The 24,547-nt window shown below is 40.8% G+C and overlaps 1 protein-coding gene and 1 long non-coding RNA gene across 2 annotated transcripts in view; one reads left to right on the forward strand and one right to left on the reverse strand.

The window, feature by feature from the left end:
- SLC6A1 (solute carrier family 6 member 1) overlaps positions 1–24,547 on the forward strand; it is a 74,860-nt gene that overhangs the window by 23,586 nt on the left and 26,727 nt on the right. The window lies entirely within an intron of this gene.
- Positions 8,816–12,431, reverse strand: LOC128408245 (uncharacterized). The gene is made up of 3 exons (XR_008329005.1): positions 12,254–12,431; positions 10,535–10,626; positions 8,816–9,013 (listed from the first exon to the last, which is right to left on the reverse strand). It is a non-coding gene; the product is annotated as an uncharacterized LOC128408245 (long non-coding RNA).

Below are 24,547 nucleotides of genomic sequence, written 5' to 3' on the forward strand. Positions count from 1 at the left end.
TACCCATAATGGTTACTTTTCTTCCCCAACAGAAGTGCATGAAATTTGCAAAAAAATCCTGAAGAGATGAAGCTGGCCGAATGTCAGATAGGCACAGAGCGGTTTGTGCTAGGCACCTTTAAAGCTGTAGGAGGTTTAAAGGTTTATGCCAACCTGCTACCTTTTTTGTAGCAACAGTAGTCTCTCCCCCCTGACATGGATCCAGAAAATGGATCCCACCAGTTTCTACACTCTACTCTGTTATCTTTGCATTTTTATTTTAAATTGGTTGGTTAAGAGAAACAAAGTGATTGTTACTGTACGTAATGTTTCTTTGTATACAGATTGTCATTTCTGGAAATAATACACATTGTAAAAGAGTTACAGAATTGGTTACTATATGTATTCACACAACCCATATTGTTCTCTGCAGCTTAAAACTTTGCTGATAATTATATAACCAGCTGAGTCCCCTATGGGAGTCTGTATGTAGTAGGTAATCAGTCTTTTCTTCTATTAGTCCTTAGGTGCTTATTTATGCAAACACTGTTTTACAGACAATATCCTATATTTCCTCGTTCTTCCGCAATTAGGGATTTTTGCACATGGTTGCTTATCGATGAAATATAATCAAGCTGATAAAATAATCTCCCGGGCTTAATAGGCAAGATACAGCAACTAAGTGCTCAGCAAGAGAAGTAAATTCGCTAACTGGTACCTAAGGCCTTTAAGTGTGCATAGTTGTAATTCTATAATATTGATTATTATAATGCATTTATTAATTATATCCCACCCTCCTGTGAATGATGCCCAAGGCGGCTCACAACAACAATACAATTAAAATAATTAAAACAGAAATACATCAAATTTAAAACAAAAAAGACGAATAAATAAGTGGGGGTTAAACATGATAAAAGGGCGGTCAAAGCATTGTTCTGTATAAACAGTAGCTGTAACATACAGCCTGTGTGGTGGGGTGACTTGAGTGTTGGGCAAGCCCTGGGAGACCATGGTTCAAAGCCCCACTCATCCATGAAGCTCACTTGGTGGCCAGTCACTCACTCTCAGCCTAACCTACCTCACAGTCCTGTTGTGAGGATGAAATGGGGAGGAGGAGAACTATCTATGCCAATGAATGAATGAATCTTTATTTGCATCAGCCATAGCAATGAAACAAAAATACAGTGGTACCTCTGGTTATGTACTTAATTCGTTCCGGAGGTCCGTTCTTAACCTGAAACTGTTCTTAACCTGAAGCACCACTTTAGCTAATGGGGCCTCCCGCTGCTGCCACGCCGTCGCCGCACAATTTCTGTTCTCATCCTGAAGCAAATTTCTTAACCTGAGGTATTATTTCTGGGTTAGCAGAGTCTGTAACCTGAAGCGTATGTAACCTGACGCATCTGTAACCCGAGGTACCACTGTACAATATACAAAGAACAGAAATAAAAAGTCAGTTATATAAAGTACATTTTAGGGTTTTGAATCAATAGTCAAATGGTGGATCTTATTCTGAACTGCCCAGCTAAAAACCTTGCAACCTTTGCTGTCACCTGCTCATCTTGATCTGCAAAGAGAAAGGACACTGTGGCAGTGGTTGCGCGACCCGGAATGGACAATAAAAGAGGGGTGATAATCTCATTCCTCAAGTCTTTATAAAGAGTGCAAGCCAAGTGGCCATCTATGCCACTTTGAGCTCTTTGGATGAAAGGTGGGATATAAATGTGTAAAGAGGATGGAGTAAATGAGGCAGCTGGCTTTTTGGATGTCCCATGCCCATTTGGCTTCTCCATGCCCATTTCTGTACCACTTAAAAGTTTTGAACAGGCAGGGGGTTGCCAGTAGAGTAACATTAACACATGCTGCTATCCTCCTGCTGGGTTGGACTTGCTGTGTCACATCCACAACACAGATTTAAAACTATTTTAAAGCACATGACTTTTCTCCCCCAAATTCCTGAGAACTGTCATTTGTTAAGGGTGCCAGGAATTAAAGCTCTGTGGTGGGTAAACTACAGTTCCCATACAGTTAAATGTATAATGTGGTTTGCACTGAGTCCTCTTTGCTTATTTGGCTGCACAGTGCCTCATTTACATCAAACCATAAGCTTTTTACTACTTTAGTTATTTGTTACATTTATATCCTGCTTTTTCCAGCAGGAGCCTCCGAGCAGTGTTTTTAGCTTTAAGACAGTCACATGTAAGAACTGAGAGATAGTGCTTTCACAAAGCCACCTAAGTCAGTTTAACATCTACTGTCAATGTAACAATGATATACTTGCGTTAATTTAGGAAATACAAGAGGTTGCTGGGGAAGGGATCTGATCTATCTAGGAACATGTTTAAAATTTTAAATCAGAAAGTGTCACAGATCCAACAGTGTTACTCGCATCTGACGAAGTAGCCCTTTTTGCTTCCAAACTGAATTAAGTATTTGAAATTTGGTTAGAGAATAAATCACTGAATAGTCCACTTTGAATATCTGGTACCGGGATTTGCTGTTCAAAGGTTAAACCAGGTGTCCCATCTCAGACAAGGTCTCTGAGTTCAATTTTATCTCTATCTAGCAAAACACTGAATGTTTACTTCTTGCTTCATTGCTTAAAAGCAATCTCTTTTTTTATTCCAGTCAATATCATATTCAGCTAGCAATGTATCTTATTAAATTGTTTCCTTTAATAATACTTAACTGACTATTCAATAAAATTACATCTCTTTCTATAACAGATAAGCAAATTTGATCCAGTCTACTGTTGAGATGACTGCTCCTCACCAGAGGATTTTCTTTTGAAACATTTCTACAGTTTGGCACCAGGTGTAAACATTTATCATAATTCTGTAATGGAGTCCACTGTTTATTTCATCTTTTAAGTTTTATATCATTCCTTGGATCACGCTCCTATATATATATATCTCCATGATGATCAGATCCAGTCATGCAAGCAAATACTGCTTCACAAATCTATTTAGATAACTAAGCTACTAAAGAATTAAGTAAATAAATAGTTAGGGAGGATAAAGCAGTTTGTGGCTACCTCTTTTGGGCTGTTGACATCGACTGGTTCTGTATTTTCACCTCCTTTGTAAGCTGGTATTCCTGAATTTAAACCAGGCATAGGCAAACTCGGCCCTCCAGATGTTTTGGGACTACAATTCCCATCATCCCTGACCACTGGTCCTGTTAGCTAGGGATCATGGGAGTTGTGGACCCAAAACATCTGGAGGGCCGAGTTTGCCTATGCCTGGTTTAAACCCTATATCCTCATCCTGTGATGGTTGGTTTTGCCATCTCCTGCACTTCATGATTAATTTTAGTTGATGCCCAGGGTCTCTTAAGGATCATTACCTTCTGCCATTGTTGAAAGGGCTTGTTTCATGTCCAACCACCAGGCCCACTGGCAGCAAGACCCCCCACACTACCTCCTTGCTGCTCCTGCTCATCTTCCCCTCCAGCCACGATACCACAGCACTATACCTCTCCTCTCCTTTTTGCATGTGAGGGGGCTCCTTTTCACCTGTCTGTCCACCAATAACAGACCTCTATAAAGGGGAAGTACCGGAGAATAAGAGAAGAGCTGGGATTTTGGTAATTTATCACTGGAAGGGCAAACAGAAAGATTTGTTGGGGTGGAGGCTTAGTTGTGGCCACAGCAGTTTCAGTCCTTTATCTTAAAGCACAGTTGTGTTGGGATTTAGAGCTCCTCTTGGCAGCCACTGGCTGACAGCTACATTTTCCTCTTTCATGATGCCACATACATAGCTTTTTTCCCCTAAGGCATTTTTGGAAGGCGGAAGGGCAGTCGCCACAGTTTTTTTGTGGTAGGTGCCATTTTCTCCCAAAATGCCTCCAATATTGCTACATCCAGGGCATTCATAGGAAAGAAAATGTCAGAAGCCAAACGGAGGATGGCAAGAGGAGTTCTGCTACTCCCACCAGCAGCAGGGCTTTTATTATTATTATTATTATTATTATTATTATTATTATTATTATTGAAAAAGTGAAAGTGACAGAATGTGCATCTTTTTGCAATTGTTACCAAGTATGTGTGCCTGTACATACATACTTGCAAACCTGAATCTTCTTACACGTGTTCATGGACCTGTTGTTATGGGGATCTTGACTAGACTCAAGTATACATCACAGAGGTTGTTGCAGTTGACCAGATTGCTTAAAATTGCCTGTGTTGTCTTGCTTATTGGGGGGAATGAACAAGGACCAGAAAATTTACTGTGATTAAAACAATACTGAAACAACACCTAAGGGTGTCAGGTCTCAGTCCTTCCTATGAATGCCCCAGCCCTGTGATGTGGAACAGGTAGCAACAAGTGACAGGGGCTTCTCAGTAGTGGCCTCACACTTGCTTGGCTCCTGTATCAATGTCAGTTCAGCATCAGACAAGCACCTTTCCCCCAAATTTCCCCAAATTATGGAGTGATTCTAAAATTTGCTTTAACACAGTGGGTTTTACTGTTCTGCTCTCTCTCACGTTAGTTTTGTGCTGCACACATACTTCTTGCTTTTTAGGGATGCATTTTGATCACTTGTGTGTTTTTCTTTAATTTGTTGACTTATATTGTTGCTGTAATTTTTGCTCTAGGGAACTTGTTCTTAGGAGGACATAAATGAATAAATAAATTTTGCAGTAAACTATAAATGGCTGAAAGCAGGACATAAAACAAGGTGAGTAGTTTCAGTAGTTCAGTCCTAAAACCATTGGTTGCCAAACTATTGCAGGCATAGGCAAACTTGGCCCTCCAAATGTTTTGAGACTACAATTCCCATCATCCCTGACCACTGATCCTGTTAGCTAGGGATCATGGGGGTTGTAGTCCCAAAACATCTGGAGGGCCGAGTTTGCCTATGCCTGAGCTATTGACTGTCAATCTATTTACGAGGAGGAAAGCAAGGACTTATGTAGTCATTCTCATATGGCCCTGGACAGTTCTCTGAACGGAGAAGTATAGAACGTGGAGCCCCCTAAGGGGACTGTGGTTTTTTTAACTTTTAACTTATAAACACTCCAGAGTTAGGGATGAGCAGTGAAGTGGCCAGGTTTGCTCAGGGACATTAAAATACACAGATATTGTGAAGGGCTTGAAAAGGACCTCTTCAGATTCAGTTGAATGAGCAATCAAATGCCAAATTCAGTTGAAACATAAAGTGATGCATGTCATGGAAAAATAATCTGAATCACACATTTACAATCATGGGGTCTAAACTAGCTGTGACTGACCACGGGTGAAATATTGGGGTCATAGTGGGTAGCTTGCTGAAGATGTTGTCCCTGTGTGCAGCAGCTGTGAAAAAGACAAATTCCATGCTAGAAATCATTAGCAAAGGAGTTGAAAATAAAACTGCTGATATCATAATGTTGTTATACAAATATACAATGCAGCCACATTTGGAATACTGTGTACAGTTTTGGTTAAAAGGTAAAGGTAAAGGTACCCCTGCCCGTACGGGCCAGTCTTGACAGACTCTAGGGTTGTGCGCCCGTCTCACTCAAGAGGCCGAGGGCCAGTGCTGTCCGGAGACACTTCCGGGTCACGTGGCCAGCGTGACAAAGCTGCATCTGGCGACCCAGCGCAGCACACGGAAACGCCGTTTACCTTCCCGCCAGTAAGCGGTCCCTATTTATCTACTTGCACCCAGGGGTGCTTTCGAACTGCTAGGTTGGCAGGCGCTGGGACCGAGCAACGGGAACGCACCCTGCCGCGGGGATTCGAACTGCCGACCTTTCGATCAGCAAGCCCTAGGCGCTGAGGCTTTTACCCACAGCGCCACCCGCAGTTTTGGTTGCCTCACCTCAAAAAAAGGTTATTGTAGAGTTGGAAAGGGTTCAGAAAAGGCAGCCAAAAGGATAAGGGGATGGGGAAACTCCCCTAGGAGGAAAGGTTACAGCATTTGGCACTTTTTAGTTAGAGAAAAAGTGAAAGGAGACCTGACAGAAGTTCATAGCATAGAGGAAGTATATAAAACCTCTACCCCCCCATAACACTAGAATTCATGGACATTTAGTGAAGCTGAATGTGGAAATATTCAAGACAGACAAAAGGAAGCAATTCTTCATGCACCACATAGTTGAACTATGGAACTCACTGCCACAGAATGCACTGATGGCCACCAACTTAGATGGCGTTACAAAAGGATTAGACAAATTCATGGAGGACAATGCAAATTATCTCTGTTATATATGATGGCTGTGCTCTGCCTTCACAATCACAGGCAGTTGCCAGACACTGCAGTGCTGTTGTGCCCAGGCCCTGCTTGTGGGTTTCCCACAGGCATCAGCTTGGCTACTGTCAGGACAGAATGTTGTTGGACTAGATGGACCACTGGCCTGATCCAGCAGGCTCTCCTCAAATTCTTAGAACAATTTAGCTTTGCTGAAACGTTTGTTACCATCTGAAATAAATTTGTGCATGCTGATGTTCCCTTAATATTATTGGCTGCTAATGTGTTAATATACAGGTGCCATAACGCGTTGGGTCTTTACTGCTGTAGTGAAAATGGATTTGACTACTTATCTGGCTGCAGTGCACCTACTGCTAAAGGAAGCTACGTCTGCTTATTCTTAGTGACATGTATGCAGGGCCAGGCAATTTAAAGAAAATAACCTCTTATTAGCCAAAGAGGAACTGTCTTCAAGCTACAATAAAGCTTTTTTCTTTTAAAAGCAAACCAATAGCAGTTTGTCTTTAAAAAGTGAGCTGTAACTCTAGGGTAATCACAGGTTTGAAAGCCAGAAGAAGAATGCAATTCATACAGAAATCTGAAAGGTAATTATATGGTTGTAGGCAATGGATGGATATAACAAACCAATTCCGCTTCACTAAGTCCTGGAGGAGGTCATTCTACTCCAACCAAAAAAAGAGAGTGGGTGGACCCAGAATGGCTTTTACTGCCCATTTCAGACATTCCCACAGAAACTTAACATGGCTGAGCATCTCTGTACACCACAAAGCCATTAAGTTGTTGTTGTTGTTGTTGTTTAGTCGTTTAGTCGTGTCCGACTCTTCGTGACCCCATGGACCAGAGCACGCCAGGCACTTCTGTCTTCCACTGCCTCCTGCAGTTTGGTCAAACTCATGCTGGTAGCTTCGAGAACACTATCCAACCATCTCGTCCTCTGTCGTCCCTTTCTCCTTGTGCCCTCCATCTTTCCAAACATCAGGGTCTTTTCCAGGGAGTCTTCTCTTCTCATGAGGTGGCCAAAGTATTGGAGCCTCAGCTTCACGATCTGTCCTTCCAGTGAACACTCAGGGCTGATTTCCTTAAGAATTGATAGGTTTGATCTTCTTGCAGTCCATGGGACTCTCAAGAGTCTCTCTCAAGAGCCATTAAGTTAGAGAGTGGTTAAAATATTGGCCCCTTGCGGTATAGAGGAAGGCCACGAGGATGTGATATAGGGACCTAGTCCCACATCCCGATAGTCTGGTATACAAGAAGAGCGTGCTATTCTTGCAGACCCCTAGCCAGGATCCAAAGCCCTAGTGTTAAGACACATCATCCCAGCCCCATGGCATCTGATGTGGAAAGGGTACATGGATACAGCAAAGATATCACACCTGGGAACAAGGGGGCGCATTAATCTAAATTTTCTAACTGCACGAACTCCCCATCAGATATCCCACACTGAAATATTAAGCCAAATGAACCAAAGCATGCTTTGCTTCTTGCTTACGCCCAGTATAAGCAGCAGTTTCTCCATAAGAGTCAGTGGTTTTTTTAAATCTACTTAACAGGAAAATCAATGTAAATCCCAAGTCAGTGACACTAACACTGGTACAACAGCCACTGGATCATCCTGAGAGTTCTCTGTCTATTCCTGTTGCCTCATCAAACTTGTGCTGGCACAGCTAGTACCTCTCAAACACTGGGCTTCTCCCTTTCTCACCAAGATTGCCAGTTCAGCACAACTCAGCTGGTGGCTTAAACTGATCCATTTATGGTGGAGAGAAGGTTTGGCATGGTGCCACACAGCATCATCATTATTCAGCTAGTATTCCAGAATAATATACTTGAAAAACCACATTTTCATCTACTGCAAAACAAAAACAAACAAAAAAGTTTGTAAAAGATCTGGAATGGATCCTCAGCATCTTAATTTGTGTGATATGTGCACCATCCAAGTTTCTGAGTGGAAGGGTTGGAGGTTGGTGGGTGAGGTTTAGGAGAAGTCTCTTTGATGCCACTTCCATCTGACTGCCCATGACAGCAATCATTAGCTGCAGACAAAATTTCATCACAATAACCAGGCTTTCCATAGCTCAGGCAGACACGTAGTTCCTCTTCTAATTTCCTACACATCCACAACATCAAAATTTCAGAATATTAGGCTTTAAATAGAAGAAAAGCTGCAAAAGGGCTATCCCTGTGCACATGCTAATAACTCTGACAATTACTTGATGGAGGAGCACAAGTGTCTGTAAGGGGTGTGACTACAGCCACATAACTTTTCTTAATTTGGGCATAAACCATCATTAGTGTGGAAAGGAAATTGTACATCTGTGATGTTAAGTATCCTTAACAAACTAATGTTCCCAAGATTTCTGGGGGGACGCCTTGATTGTAGGGAAAATGTATGCTATGGGTGTGATCTATGATACTTAGCCAAGCAAGAGATATATTTTTTATGCTGTACAAGAAATATGCTCCCAAAAGATGGTAATTTGCTCCAAGGCAGCAGTGGGAAACTGTGGCTTTGGCCTAATTTCATGCTGTTGGCAGAGTACCTGGAGGGAAAGAAGGGTGGAAGAAGATAAATGCAGAAGAGCCAAAACAGAGGGAACATAGGAGGGAGGAGATGGGAAGCCATCTGCAAGTCATCAGTTCAGACCTATGGCAAGAGTGATATGTCCCTCCCACAACAGAGAGGAAAGACAGACAGAACCAGAAAGAAAGGACCCAACATTTAGCTCGGACCCCACCTACCACAAGCTTTAGTTCAGCCCTAGCTACTGCAGCTACACACCTCCTGCTGGATTACGCCTCTGTAGGATGCAGCTCTCTCCAGAGAAAGAGAGTTCTTCACCTATGCATTAAAGAGAAGAAAGCCATGCAAAGTCAGAGAAGACTAGAAGAGAACGGGAAAGCAAGTCGCAACTAGGATAGAGAACAACTATGGTCAGTTCCTCACCATACATTTAAAGCACATTCAATGTACACTTAGAGCACATGACTCTCCCCCCCTCCCCACCAAAGATCCTGAGAGCTAGTTTCCCCTTCTACAGAGCTACAATTCCCAGCACCCGTAGCAAGTTACATTTGTATTCCTCTGTTTTTGAAGACCCCTCTCCATACCGAGGGCCTTCTCGGTAGTGGCGCCTTCCCTGTGGAACACCCTCGCACCAGATGTCAAAGAGAACAACAACTACCAGGCTTTTAGAAGACATCTGAAGGCAGCCCTGTTTCGAGAAACTTTTAATGTTTGATGTATTATAGTATTTTAATATTCTTTTGGAAGCCGCCCAGAGTGGCTGGGGAAGCCCAGCCAGATGGGCGGGGTATAAATAAATTATTATTATTATTATTATTATTATTATTATTATTATTATTTATTTTTGGATTTCTGCAAATGTGGGGATTTCTCCAAACCCTCTGATACCTGCCTCTTGTGCCATTTTGTGTATGAGCAAAGATGCCTAAAGACTGAAAATAGAAGGAAATGTGTAAATCCTTGAGTTCCATTTGTAGAAGGCCTTTCACATAACCCTGAAATGTCATTTGTAGAGGTCCGGAGGGCGGCAACACAAGAACAGGCCTTTTCTGCAGTGGCTCCCCACTTGTGGAATGCTCTACCCAGGGAGACTTGCCTGGCTCCATCATTATATTTGTTTAGACTCCAGGCAAAAGGTTTCCTCTGTAGCCAGGCTTTTGGCCTTTTAACTATCTGGGGGCTTTTAGAAGTGGGTGGGATGTTCTCTTTCCTCTTGGTTTTAATATACCTATGTGGTGCGGGATGTGTGTGGTTTGTGTTTTTTGTCTGTTTATTTGTTTGGTTGTTTGTAAGTTGCTTTGGGTTGCCCTGGGCAAGATAAAACAATTAACAAATTTAGTAAATAATAAATGATAATATATATTGTAAACATCTACCATGAAAGTTATTTAGCTGTCATAACAGGGAAAGCAAAGCTAAAGGTATTTGATAGACAGCATAGATGCTACAATTCACCTAAAAACATGAAACATTTTATTTATTAAATGTGTTAGTCACTTTTTATCTAAAAGGCGTTTTACGTTTAAGAACATAGACACAAATTCATTGTACTATAGAGAAAAAAAATCATATAAACATTAGCATTTCATGAACCAAAGTGTTATGGGCAAAAGTCCAAAGCTGGATAACAAAGAGGTTCATATTTTTTTAAAAAAATACTGAAAGCATTTATAAAACAAAAATATCAACAACAGCAACAGTAAACAGTAAACAGATTCAACAGATTTAAACTCTGATAGGTTAATAACCTATTAATGCTTATGTCCTTAGATAATCCTCTGCCCCCTCTATCAACTAACGTTTTCACCTCCCAACATAACCATGAAAGACACTCACCCAGCTTTCTTAAAAATCTTCAGTGATTGAGGTTCCAAAATTTTCTCTGGCTTTACATTTAGAAGATTAAGCTGCTTGCTAAAGAAGCTTACCTTTGGTGGGAGAAAGTACATCTAAAATTAGTCCACCTCAGGCTATTGAGCTCCAGTGAATGTTTTTATAAGTGGGAAAAAATCACAAAATCCATGACCAGCCACGGCAGCATTTCCTCCCCTCCTTTTAAAGCCCCAAACTTTTAATGTATGGCAGTTTTGTAGGATCAGAATGGAGAGCATTTATTTATTTATTTATTTGTAGTTCCAGGTTTGGGCAGACATGGGGCAAATTGCAACCTTTCTGGTTTGGTTCTCAACATCAGCTGATGCCCTGACATATAGGCCAACATCAGTCCCCCATAGCTGGCAGAACACAATGGATTGTGAAGCTGTGATGCTGCAAGCATCACATACCTTTGGGCAAAATAATGTTGGGTCAAAGGACTAGTCACAAGGTTCAAGCTTTGTGAAATTTCTTTGAATTATACTATACAGAAGCCCAGTCAGAGCTCAGATTGGAAAACGGTACCAACACAATGAAACAACAACAGAGCAATAAAGTACTTGTGTGTAGGCAAAATTATATTAGATCTGAACCAACAGGTTTTCTCCTGAGAACCTTTAGCAAAACGGGACCTAAAATTGCAGTGATGAAAGTTTGTAGGGATGATTTACCAATTGTGCAGCAATGTACTTCCTCCTTGGTTACTTAAACAGGGTGGAGTGATACCGAAATTGTGGCACTGTTGAAGGCAATACCTTTTCCTGGCTATACTCCATGTTTACTTTTCCATAATACCCCTAGAATAGCACTGCATCACAGCAAAGGGACAGTTTCAATGAGCATTATTGGGAACTGGGGATGTGAAAGCATTTTTAAAAACACAAAAACCAGAATATCCCTCAGAATGTTACATTGTGATGTTCATTCCAGGGACATGATGCTCAACTGACTCCATAAACCCACTACAGTACTACCAAAGGTCAATTTAAAAAGCTAAGGTTCTATTAATTGTCAAGAGTTCGAAAGCACATCAAAGTGCAAGTAGATAAATAGGTACCACTCCGGCGGGAAGGTAAACGGCGTTTCCGTGTGCTGCTCTGATTCACCAGAAGCGGCTTAGTCATGCTGGCCACATGACCCGGAAGCTGTACGCCGGCTCCCTCGGCCAATAAAGCAAGATGAGTGCCACAACCCCAGAGTTGGTCATGACTGGACCTAATGGTTAGGGGTCTCTTTACCTTTTTTTAACCTGTGCTTGATAACACCTCCAAGCACAATGGTCTTGGGAGGCCAACACCAGGTACATACGCTTGAAACTGGCTAACTGCTGGGACAGGATGCTTGGAAAATGAGATGCTCAAAACCCATCTATTGGCGACATGGCAAACAAGGTGCCCTGGGATGGGAGAAATGTAAGGCAGCTGTGAGCTACTTAATTCTACTTCCTCTAATAGACTCCCAATGCAATATTTCCCACCCAAACGCATGACAAGCACACACTAAAAGTAATCAAAAAGTTTCTACAAATATATATATGAAAATGTGTTTTTCAGGGGCTACATACTTGCTATTTTACAGTCCAACCCATGCTTTTACCATAAATCTGGATATTTTTCCATATAGCTTAGAAATTAGGAGCTAAATAACTCGGGGGAAGATCTTAGCTCTAGAGATGATTACCATGAACTCCACCCTCGTCTTGGCAATGGATGCCAAGGATGCTATCACTCTCTTCTGACCCTGTTTAAAGCCCAGCCAGCTCTTGCATCATGGCCTTGCAATTCTCTTTCGCCGGCATCTTGATTTAAATGTTAGGCTCTTGTCAAAATGTTTAGCAGGTTGGTCCACTCAAAGGTTCCATATAGGTCTGAGTTTAAAGAAAGTGTGTTCAGTTACTTTGCTGTTCAGAGGTTCTTTGTTTTAGAAGGTCTACATTTTTTTAAAAAAAAATTTAATTAGACACTAAATGGTTTTAAGATTTTAAGTTCTCTTATGATCCTATACTGATTTATGTCTTTATGGAATAAACATAGAAGCAAACACTGTGCTTATGGTTTATATGTTGCTAACGCTAGAATGTCCTTTAATTTCTTCATGACATCCCATTTGTTTTATTTTGGACAGTTCCTTTAAGGTGGAATGCAAGGAATGGTATCCTTAATTGCCATTTAATCATGGAGCCTAATTAAGTCTTAGCACAAAACATTTCCATGGGAAAGCATCTACATATGGTTAATTGCAGCTGGAATAGCAATTATAGGCAGTCATGTTGCCCCTCACTGCACAAACATGAATAGTTCATAAAAATTAGGAATGCTTAAAAAGAGAGCTTAGTTTTCTCAAAGCTCAGAAATTTCTGAAAAATTATCCTTAGTATGAACATAACATTGCTATGTGACTTTCCTGGCTGATGATTAATTGCAAATAGTTTATGAAATTATTTTTTAAAAAACCTGATTTTTCACTAGATTTTGTTTTTGATATTTTAATAAGTTAGATTGATATACAGTGTGATCAATCACAAATTACTGCTTATCTTTCAGTAGGATCAGTGTGTAACTACTGGGGAAATATTATACTATATTGGAAATTTGAATAAATATTGCATGATAAGGCACAAACCACAAAGGACTTTCCCCCATGCTAATGTGCAAAATAATTATATCCTAAGTTTAGTAATGGAGGAGTAATAATAATATAATAATATAATAATTATAATAATTTATTATTTATACCCCACCCATCTAGCTGAGTTTCCTCAGCCACTCTGGGTGGCTCCCAATCGAGTGTTAAAAACAATACAGCATTAAATATAAAAAACTTCCCTAAACAGGGCTGCCTTCAGATTTCTTTTAAAAATAGGATAGCTGCTTATTTCCTTGACATCTGATGGGAGGGCATTCCACAGGGTGGGTGCCAGTACCAAGAAGGCCCTCTGTCTGGTTCCCTGTAACCTCACATCTCGCAATGAGGGAACTGCCAGAAGGCCCTTGGCACTGGATCTCAATGTCCGGGCTGAACGATGGGGGTGGAGACGCTCCTTCAAGTATATAGGACTGAGGCCGTTTAGGGCTTTAAAGGTCAGCACCAACACTTTGAATTGTGCTCGGAAATTTTAAACAGATTTATACCCTGAATTTGGCAGTTCTAACCCAATTGACCCTGGCTTGCATCTGACCACGTCTTGTCTCAAGTTTGACCAAGCCACTCATGCATTGCTGAGTCCTCTTTTTTAAAATGTTGAACTAATTATACACAAGATTATATACAAAACAGATGTGTACATTTATTATACATTTAAAATGTATAAAAGAATCAAGATGAGTATTTTATGCAGTTATATGCATTGGTGCAGGTATCTGTTTATGTGCTGATTACTTTGAGAAACATGGGGTATAATATCTGTATAATACATGTAATATACAAGAAGAGTTTTTAGAGGAACAGGTAAAAAATGACAGAATTGGGGGGTGGATCTGTCCAAGTAAGCTCAGTGCTAAGATATTCAAAAAATCCCTATCTAGAATCACAGAATTCTAGGGTGGGAAGTATACTGAAACATATTTTACTATGTTCTATATATGCTGCAACCTGCCCAGAGTGGCTGGCAAAACCCAGTCAGATGGGTGGTGTATAAATATTATCAATTAATTAATTAATTAATCCCAATCCACAAGCCTGGAATGACCATCATCCAATCTTCCCCACTTCTAATAGATTATATATTTGTATTGCACCACAAAGAGAGAATATGAGGCATGGGGAGAAGCATTGCATAGACCAAAAATTGGGAGGTGCAAACCAAAGCAGCAATACTTTTAAGATAAAGAGCAAAGTTTAATTAGGACTGGAATAATCAAAGCAACTGGTCATTTAGTTATATGCTGGGGTATATGTTTCCCATTGCAGTTCTGATTTCCAAGTTGGAATTAGATGCATTTATTCACAGGCTAATTTATTATGCTAATTAGTTCATTCACAATTACTGCACCATAACAACCAAAGGCAACTGTCCTTCTCCAGAGAAAGCGCAAAATAATCCCTTTTTGAAAAATGCATTCAGTAATTTTCCGTGTGAATTTCTAGAGTGTAGGGAAAGGGCACCGATGAAAAAGGGTAAAAGGGATTAGAAAAAATATTATGCAAGTCCATTCTACCAAAGCTGGCCAAGTAATCTTCAGAAATACTGTGGAAGAATCCAAAAAGAGGCAGAGTTGGAGAGTCTAGTGAAAATTCCTCTGATTTAAAATCTTGTCATCTTCAAATAAAAAGTATCCATTCTCTATCCCAGTGTTCATTAATTCAGTGGGGCATACTCCCATCGAAGTGGGTATAGAATTGCTGCTTTTTTGTGGCCTGTCTCTGAATTGCATGTGTTCATTGAAAAATCCTTCCTAATGCCATGTTAAACTCTAGGCTGTTGTTGTTGTTTTAAATGTATCTTTAAATTCATATTTTATCCCCAAAATACATATTCAGTGTGTATTTTATATCAACATACACATCTCTAAATTTATTTTACCCTGAAATTGTGAAAGCTTTTGCACATTCTTGTACTGTTTTTGAGCCAAGAACTTTATTGCAAAATTCGGTGAAATGCAAAATCCTAAGGAAAATTACATGTGAATTAGGGCAGTGAATTACTTCAGGACATGTAAATTAGGTTAAACCACTTAAAGTGAGATTCTTCTCCATGTCTTCTAACAGCACCATCTTAGACATATGTGTTCAGAATGGGGTTTATTCCAAGGGAAACTATGTATAGGGTATACCCTAAATGCATTTATTAAAGAAAGAAAGGGTGTTGGGAGAACACAATCCAAATGAAGTTAAGTGCTTTTAAACCAGGGCAGTCCAACTTTTCATACCAAATGGGCTGCAAGAGTACACAGAACCCAAGGGCTGCACACAGCTTTGTTGCATGGGAGGCAGAGTGAGAGCAGAATTTCACACACACACACACACACACACACACCCTTCATGCTGCCTCCCCAAAGCTGGCTAAGCTTTGAGTAGGAGCTGCAAGCATCTGCCAGAGTCCTAGAGCCTTCCTATCTCCTTTCCAAAGCTGGGAAAGTGCTAACTAGATTTGAGGAAGGAGACAGGAGGCCTTTAGGACCTTATCAGAGCCCCCATACCTCCTTCCCAAAGCCCAGCTCCTTGCTTACCAGCACAAGGGCTGCAGGGAGCATCAAATGTTGCTGAGAGCCATCAAAATAGGCCTTGAGGGCTGCATGTCGCCATTGGACTACGTGCTGGACCACTCTGCTTTTGAATCCATTGATTCCAATGTAAGACATTCAAATACAGGTATATGCTTAATGCTTCTGTAGAAATCAGTGGGACTTACAGTATTTTAAATCTGGAGTGGCGTTCAAGTATTTCCATTATGTACAGAGAACCAACAACAAATAAACTCTGCCCTCTGCCTGTTGTTTGTTTTCACTAAAATTGAGAGTAGGAAAACATCATATACACTGGTTTTGAACCAACATAAGGGCTGTGCAGCATTCCAACCATAGGAATGCAGAATCTACTGCATACTAAGGAAAATAATGATAACACCTTAGGGCTCACTTGTGAATCTCCAAATAAAATTCAGTGCAAGACATAGAATCATAGAATCATAGAGTTGGAAGAGACCACAAGGGCCATCGAGTCCAACCCCCTGCCAAGCAGGAAACACCATCAGAGCACTCCTGACATATGGTTGTCAAGCCTCTGCTTAAAGACCTCCAAAGAAGGAGACTCCACCACACTCCTTAGCAGCAAATTCCACTGTCGAACAGCTCTTACTGTCAGGAAGTTCTTCCTAATGTTTAGGTGGAATCTTCTTTCTTGTAGTTTGGAACCATTGCTCCGTGTCCGCTTCTCTGGAGCAGCAGAAAACAACCTTTCTCCCTCCTCTATGTGACATCCTTTTATATATTTGAACATGGCTATCATATCACCCCTTAACCTCCTTTTCTCCAGGCTAAACATGCCCAGCTCCCTTAGCCGTTCCTCATAAGGCATCGTTTCCAGGCCTTTGACCATTTTGGTTGCCCTCCTCTGGACACGTTGCAGTTTGCCAGTGTCCTTCTTGAACTGTGGCACCCAGAACTGGACACAGTACTCCAGGTGAGGTCTGACCAGAGCAGAATACAGTGGCACTATTACTTCCCTTGATCTAGATGCTATACTCCTATTGATGCAGCCCAGAATTGCATTGGCTTTTTTAGCTGCCGCGTCACACTGTTGGCTCATGTCAAGTTTGTGGTCAACCAAGACTCCTAGATCCTTTTCACATGTACTGCTCTCAAGCCAGGTGTCACCCATCTTGTATTTGTGCCTCTCATTTTTTTTTACCCAAGTGCAATACTTTACATTTTTCCCTGTTAAAATTCATCTTGTTTGTTTTGGCCCAGTTCTCCAATCTGTCAAGGTCGTTTTGAAGTGTGATCCTGTCCTCTGGGTGTTAGCCACCCCTCCCAGTTTGGTGTCATCTGCAAATTTGATCAGGATGCCCTTGAGTCCATCATCCCAAGGAGAATGCACTGAAATTATCTGTAAGGTGCGCAAACCTCAGCTGTTCCTTTTTGGAAGGGAAATGTGAATAGTTAATTGCAGAAAGTATCAGCTGCTTGCTAGCATTAGCTACACCATCTAAGCTTTTATTTTTAAGTTTTACTGAAATAATCAGAATTGTTCTAAACATACTGGTTATAGCTTCCCTTCTAGTTAGTTTCCTATGGAGCTTGTGTTTTCTTGTAGTGACTGCTCTGCTATCAAATGGTAGAATACAGCCTTACCTCTAGTATTGTCTTATTCATTTCAACAAGGTTATTTTGGAGAAAGACGTTTCAGAACTGCCATATTCAGTAATATATGTTTTATTTAAAATACCCTTTTATTACAGCAGCTTCATGGAGAAATTGTGGCAGCTGAAAGCTCTGTGAAAAATGGACATAGTGTTGAAATAAATGGAGAAAAAAGGAATGTGTGTTGCTTTGTCAATATATTAATGAAATTCAATCAGCATGCAAAGCAAAAGAAGGCCAGTTTTCACCTATTGACCTCTTGCAAAATATATAAAAACTTATCTTGAGCTCCTACTTTTTGAAGTAAGATGAAAGGCACTGCTTCGGTTTATCTCTTACCTTCAGAGCAAGCTTACTGATTGTTTGTCCTTATCACTTCAAGCCAGAAACTTGCCAAGATTGCTAGACACTTCAGCAGCACACAGTTTTAAATTCCCAATTTGGCAGGAGGTGGAGATTTCTTGTTTCCATTTAAACTGCTTTCATTTCAAAATGAAATCCCATTTAAACCCAAAGGTTTGGATTGAAGCCTGAGGATCAAAAGAAAAGGGGAGAAAAAAAAGAAATTTGGGTTTAACTTGAATTGGTAGCTGAAAAGGTAACAGTCACATTCAATTGCTTTTCAGCTCCAATTTCTTGCACTCAGGCCAAACAAAATCGTCCTCCCTCCCCTGTGTTTATAATAGGACTGTCATATGTTTTTAATTTATTGTCATAGCCTTGAGCCATCATAAAAGATTATACAAAACATATGAACAGACCACTCCCCGCCAGCAAATTGGATCGTATTAGTCCAATGTATCAAATAACAATCACAATCATTATGAAATTGTTGGTCTTACCTTAGCAGCTAGAAAAGGGATATAACAGATAGTATATTGTTATGAGTTCAGGGACGCCAAACCCCTCTCAACTCCCGAATCCAGTAAGCGTTAGGATTTAATCAAGACTTGGGGTGTTAACCAGAGTGCTAGATACATCTAATCTCTGGAGCCAGCAAGTGTTAAAAGATAACCAAGTCAGGTTAGCCTCCTGGCAAAGTGTAAGGAGTAAGGAGAACAAAGGAATCGGCTCTGTGGGAGATGCAAATGGGGGGGGGGGGTTCCCTTCTCCCTCCCTTTACTTGCAGCTAGTGAGAAGGACCAAAACCAGAGTTTATAGCTGAAAGTGTGTGTGGTGTGACCTAGAAGGGGGGAAAGCAGCAAACTGGAGAAAGTGTCAGAGAACAACATTTGAGTATGTGGCACAATGAGTCAGTGTGTCTGGCTGTTAACCAGTAGGTTGGTGGTTCAAACCTGCCCAGGGATAGCTGTGGGCAGGATTCCTGCACTGCAGGGCATTGGACTAGATGAAATCACCAAAGGACACTTCTGCCAAATATTTTCAAATTTATCTGGATAGCTCTTATTAGTTATGAGGGTCAAGAGGTCATGAGACCATGATTTATTTATTATTATTTTTTTTGTGTGTGTGTCCTTTTTATGGTTTTCATATATATATCCCCAAAGCATATGGCAAAGGCCCTCTCCTGTAGCACTGGATCTCCAGCAAATGTGGCAGGAGGCTAGGCCTTGAGTACACAAGCAGGCTGGTGTCCAATGCATTTGAAATGTTTATTTGTTTGATTAACTTAAGTCTGAGACCCAGAGGAAACCTTCCCTGCTGACAATGCAGCCTTCCATTTGAGTGGCTGCATAAGCGAAGGGAGCTCCCCATTCTCTTGCTACCTAGGATGATCTATTGCAGGCTTCCTCAGCCTCGGCCCTCCAGATGCTTTGGGTCCACAACTCCCATGATCCCTTGCTAGCAGGACCAGTGGTCAGGGATGATGGGAACTGTGGTCTCAAAACATCTGGAGGGCCGAGTTTGAGGAAGCCTGATCTAATGTCTGCATCACACAAGCACTAGCAAATATATTGGTGAACATATATGGTTTTCTAAGGATCTCAATAGTTCAGAGAAACTAGGGGGGGTGACCCCAAAACAGAGGCAGTCGCTATTTCCAAGCATCTGTGCCAAATTAAGTCATGCTGCTTTTGCACCATTGCATATATTGCCACACTGCCATACTGAGCAAACCAGTTTCATTCTGTAATTCAGCAAAGAGCTTAAAGGGCAAGACTTCTACTCTCTGTTCTGGAGCAGAGAGATATTTGCTGAAATGGCATTAGTCTCCTCTGACTAATCATAAACACTCCTATATCTGGTTAACAAGGGCCCGATTGCATGTTATGTTAGACACAACTATTAAAAACCATGTTTAAATTGGTCACTTTTATTTGGAAAAGAAGTCAGCTATGCATCTGGATCACACTCCCAGGCCAGACTGGGGGGCTCACACCCATTTTCCATCCCAAAACTATGGCTCTTACTTTACCCTGAAGGGTGCTGTTCAAAATAAAACTGGCCAACTTAATCATACCTTTTTTAAAAAGGATGGTTAATTTAGCATGTAGTTTGGCTCCTAGTGCAAGCTTTCCCTTAAAGTATGAACAGAAAGTTTCTGCTCTCAACCTTCCTGATCAGACTGGAACATATTTTGCCAGTGTGAGAAGTGAGCTACACTCTTCCAAGGTTTAGTTTTTTTCAGGCCTCAGAGTCTGAACTTTGATTTCAGCATTGGCAGTGCTGCTCCAAAAGCAGTTCTCAAAACTCTTCTAGTGGCTAGAAATGGAGCACAGCATCACAGTGCAGACAGGATAGCATGACTTCCCCAAATAGCAACTGCTAGCAGCAATGCTAGATATGCTACAGTCTCCTCACTGTCAGAAGCAAAACATTTTGGTCTCCTTCGTATCTCTTCAGTAAATACGACTTATTGGATACTCACTCAGTTCAAAGTGTTAATTGACTTCGGTAGACTTGAAGACAATCAGTTATATGCTAGAAATCAGAGAATTCAGTGATTAAAGAGCAATGTCAAATGTATAAATTTACACTCATGCACATCCTTTAATCTTGAATATACAACCCACCACAACAGATTTTTCAGTACATTTTCTCCTCATACTCAACTTAAGCCAAATTTTCCAGATAAAATATTATTTCTTTTATTTGGAAAATTCAACTTAAGTTGAGACACGGGTAATCAGCTGACTAGCAACACAATCTTATTACCCAGAATCTTGCTGACACCAAGGCATCTATGAAAAGCTTCATCTTCAGTAGGCATCTTGATCCTCATCCCACTATCTTCCTCGGTTTTCAGAACCATGGAGTAATGGATAGAGAGAACACCTTAATCTTCACCCAACCACCCACACTTGGAAGTCAATGTTAAATATTCATTCCTATCTTGGGTATAAGGTAGCTGAAGAGTTAGTTGGCCAAGGGCAGTATGTTCAGTGGTAGATAGGAGCACTACAGCTGGAAAACTATTTGAAAGATGGAAATTAAGAGGAAATGTGTATTTTCAGGATCCCTAAACATTAAATGTTAAAGCTGTTTGCTAAATGACTGTATATGAAACAAACTATCATTTCTGTACTATAGAAGAAAATTTGGCCCATTAATTCTCAGAAGAACCTGCAGTTTACAATCTGAGAATGTACTTTAACAGCATGTAGATCATTTGGCAGGTCAAAAAAACTGAATTCTTTTGTATAATTAACTTGCATTACCCCTTTTTACAAAGCAACTTCAGTTAAATTCCCTGAATTCTCATGTACCTATTTAAATCTCTGTACAACACCAGATTGTAATTCTGGAAGCTATCTTCTTCTTCTTCTTCTTCTTCTTCTTCTTCTTCTTCTTCTTCTTCTTCTTCTTCTGTTGTATTCTGCAAAGGATTGCTGACACAAAATGAATGCATTCACATCTGAATGCTGGGTAGATTGTATGTGCACTTTGGGACCACTTAGCAAGCACTTGCCAGCCTGATAGCTCAGCTTGTGTTTAAAGCACTGTTCATAGCATCCAGCAAGCAACATCTGCAGAGTGCCTTGCAAGTTATACTGTCATCTGCATATAAATTAAACTGAGAATTTAAAGTGGAGTGTTAGAAACTTCCTTAGGATACAGGCAGGGACTAATGGCAATCAAAGGTTCACACACATTTCAAATTCAAAGTTCCTTCTCTGATGCAATTAAATGTAGCTGATTAGTAATTATCAGGAAAATAATTCACATTAAATATGATATTTATGCTCAAGCTGATAGCTAGATTTCACTCTCCACTTACCATATCATTATTAATAGGATATGTATTATCAACATGGAAAATATACGGAAGATGCCCCAAATCAATATATATTATACAGTGGTACCTCAGGTTACAGCCACTTCAGGTTACAGACTCCGCTAACCCAGAAATATTACTTCAAGTTAAGAACTTTGCTTCAGGATGAGAACAGAAATTGTGCAGCAGCAGCGCAGCAGCAATGGGAGGCCCCATTAGCTAAATTGGTGTTTCGGGTTAAGAACAGTTTCAGGTTAAGAAGGGACCTCCAAAACGAATTAAGTTCTTAACCCAAGGTATCACTGTACAGGAATGTACACAGGAAGCTTTGAACCTTTCTTCAGTCTCTAAAAAGCATGGGTAGCATTCAACTAAGTTTTACTCAGAGTAGGTCTACTGATATAGGTTCATTAATTTCAGTGGGTCTTCTCTGAATAAAACTTAGTTGAATACTGCCACATGTAGAAGAAGGAGAGAAGGAAACAGAGTCAGAAGAAGGAAACATGTTCTGATTGCTTGCTTCCAGTGGTAACATGACACAACAAAGTTGGGTGAGGATCATTATATTCATTCAAGTTGTTTATATCCTGTTTTACAGGTGAACATTCTAAAGCAGTTTACACAGAACTTCATATATTAAAGCTATAATAAAAAGGCAGGAGACAAGCTACAGGGGGGAAAAGGCCTTTTGAAAACTCTTTCCCTCAGGCAAAAATGGTTTGTGAGTAAACCTGTGATGGCAAATTAGGGTGCCAATAAATTAGGGTTGGCAAAAGAAAGAGGAGGGATGGCTAGGCCAGGCCACTTTTTAGGAGATAAATAATGGCCTGCCTGTTCTGTCTTCTCTCTCTCATTCCTCAGGGCAATATTAGGCAGCTCTGTGGTGGCAGTTGGGAGAGGGGAAGCAGTCCATCTGAAACACAGGGAGCTAAAGGGTGGGCAGCTGTTCAAGCTTGTAAGATCTTTCCCCCTCAAAAACACGCCTGTTGCTGTTGCAGTTCAAGCTGGTGTGCAGCAGGAGCCCTGTACAGTATTAAGGACACAAAACTCTTCTTAGCACTGCAAATTCTCTTTGCCCTCCTACAAACCAGACTGGGCCAAAGGGCAACCGTTAGGCAGGCTCCATCCACATGCTGCAAGCCTGTCCCCATTTTACATTTGCCAGACTCTGCAGGCTGCTGCATCCCCGCAGCCATAAAAGAGAGGAAGTTATCTTTTTAGTGCTTTGTACTCACCAGAGGGGATGCTCTGTACTATGGTCTAATTTTATTACGGCAATGTTGCCTCTGGAAGTACTGACTTTCTAACATGCTGTTAGGCTACAGGGTGCCATGTCTTGATACAACTTCTTTTTTTTTGGGGGGGGGGGAGAAGCCTAAGGTTTTGTCTTCCTTTTATAGGTGGTCAGCCAAGAATGAGCAGCTGCTTTATGACTCATTAAGTCTCTCTTATCTCTCCTATGTATTGGAGGGACAGAAATTATAAGCTCTGGTTTCCTCTTATTTCAGTAGAACAGTCTATCTGTGATTCCAGGCACTGTACATACATTATTGGCCGTGGAGCTCTGCATCTTGGATGCCCATATGGGTGAGCCAGTGTCCTTCAAGGAACCACCCCAGGGAAAACAATTCTTAATCCCCATCTTCCAGCAGTCACTAGTCATGAAATACAAGCTAAGCAATGTCTCTGTTGAGCTAGCCTTGTAAAAGCTGAATAACTTCATTAAGAAAGCATCTAAAGACATACTAAAATACTATTATTATTTAAATTTGTTAGTCATCCCCCCCCAGAAAAAGTGATCCAAAAGAACTAAGTGTTGGGGAGCATTAAATCCAAGCATAATTAAAAGGGACCTGACTCACTGTTGACAGATAAAGTTGTTCCTCTGTAATCTCCTGTTTTCCTAACACAGGGAGGATGTTTAAGTGGATTGAATGATGGGCAGGGTGGAAGAAACTGTAACCACCATCCTTTGGGGTGGGGGCAGGACATTAAACTAAAGGAAGGTTCTTTGGGCTGCAAGCTGGCAATCCTAAACAGACTGAGGGTAGAAACAGCCACTTATGGTAATTTTAAAGGCAATGAATGCCTTTGTATCTCTAACTTACGAAGTGTTTCCGCCGTATTTGTGAGAGACTGGACTAGCAGTTCCCATTTAAAAGGACAGGACAATATTAATCTAATATTGACAATACGTAGTATTCCTCTGCAGATGCAAAGATGACCTTAATATGAAGAAAACATACAGGCTTTGACTCTCCGTCTTTATGCAAAGTCTTTGCCATTGCTACTTCCCGACCGTGCCTTTAGGCACCAGCTAGCCCAGCTGCAGCTAATATAAAGAGTCACTCGTGTAGCAGTAAAGCAGCCAACGGGAGTGGAAGCAGTAATTGAATTGCTGTAGAGAGACATGACAGTGAAGCCTGGGGTTTATTTCTGCTAGGAGCTGGAGAGAATCAGGGCAGTCTGAGACAAAGCGTTCATGTAGCCTCAGGAACTAAAGGCCTAGGTTTTCATGGTTCTCAAGACATGCAAAGGTAAAGACCATGTACATTTTTCTAATTTAGGATCTTCCTCATTTCCAACCTAAGATATTAAAAATATATCTCATGGCTGTCACTAAAGTCTGAAATATAATCATTTGTAGTTCTTTTTAATCAGTTCCTAGCACCTTGAGTGCTTCAGGTGGCCACAAGCTTTTATGTTTGACTTGGCTAATAAAAGAGTTCAGCTTTCAATGGAATTCCGAAAACAAATTATACCATTTAAGAAGCCAGTGTTTTGAGTATCTTCCACTTCTGTGCAATGGGTAGATGTGCTGCAGTTATCAGAAATTTTAGTAATTCCTTAAATTTCACTTCCGAATTGTTACCTTCAAACACATTTCTAAGAAGCAACTGAGGGGTAAATTAATTCACTTAAGATTGTCAGCATTTCTGGTCAGCATTTCTTGTGTTAACAGTCAAGCACTCCCACCAAATATATACATGAGTTCTC

Source organism: Podarcis raffonei, chromosome 2 (genome assembly GCF_027172205.1).
Source record: "Podarcis raffonei isolate rPodRaf1 chromosome 2, rPodRaf1.pri, whole genome shotgun sequence".
NCBI classification, from domain to species: Eukaryota; Metazoa; Chordata; class Lepidosauria; order Squamata; family Lacertidae; genus Podarcis; species Podarcis raffonei.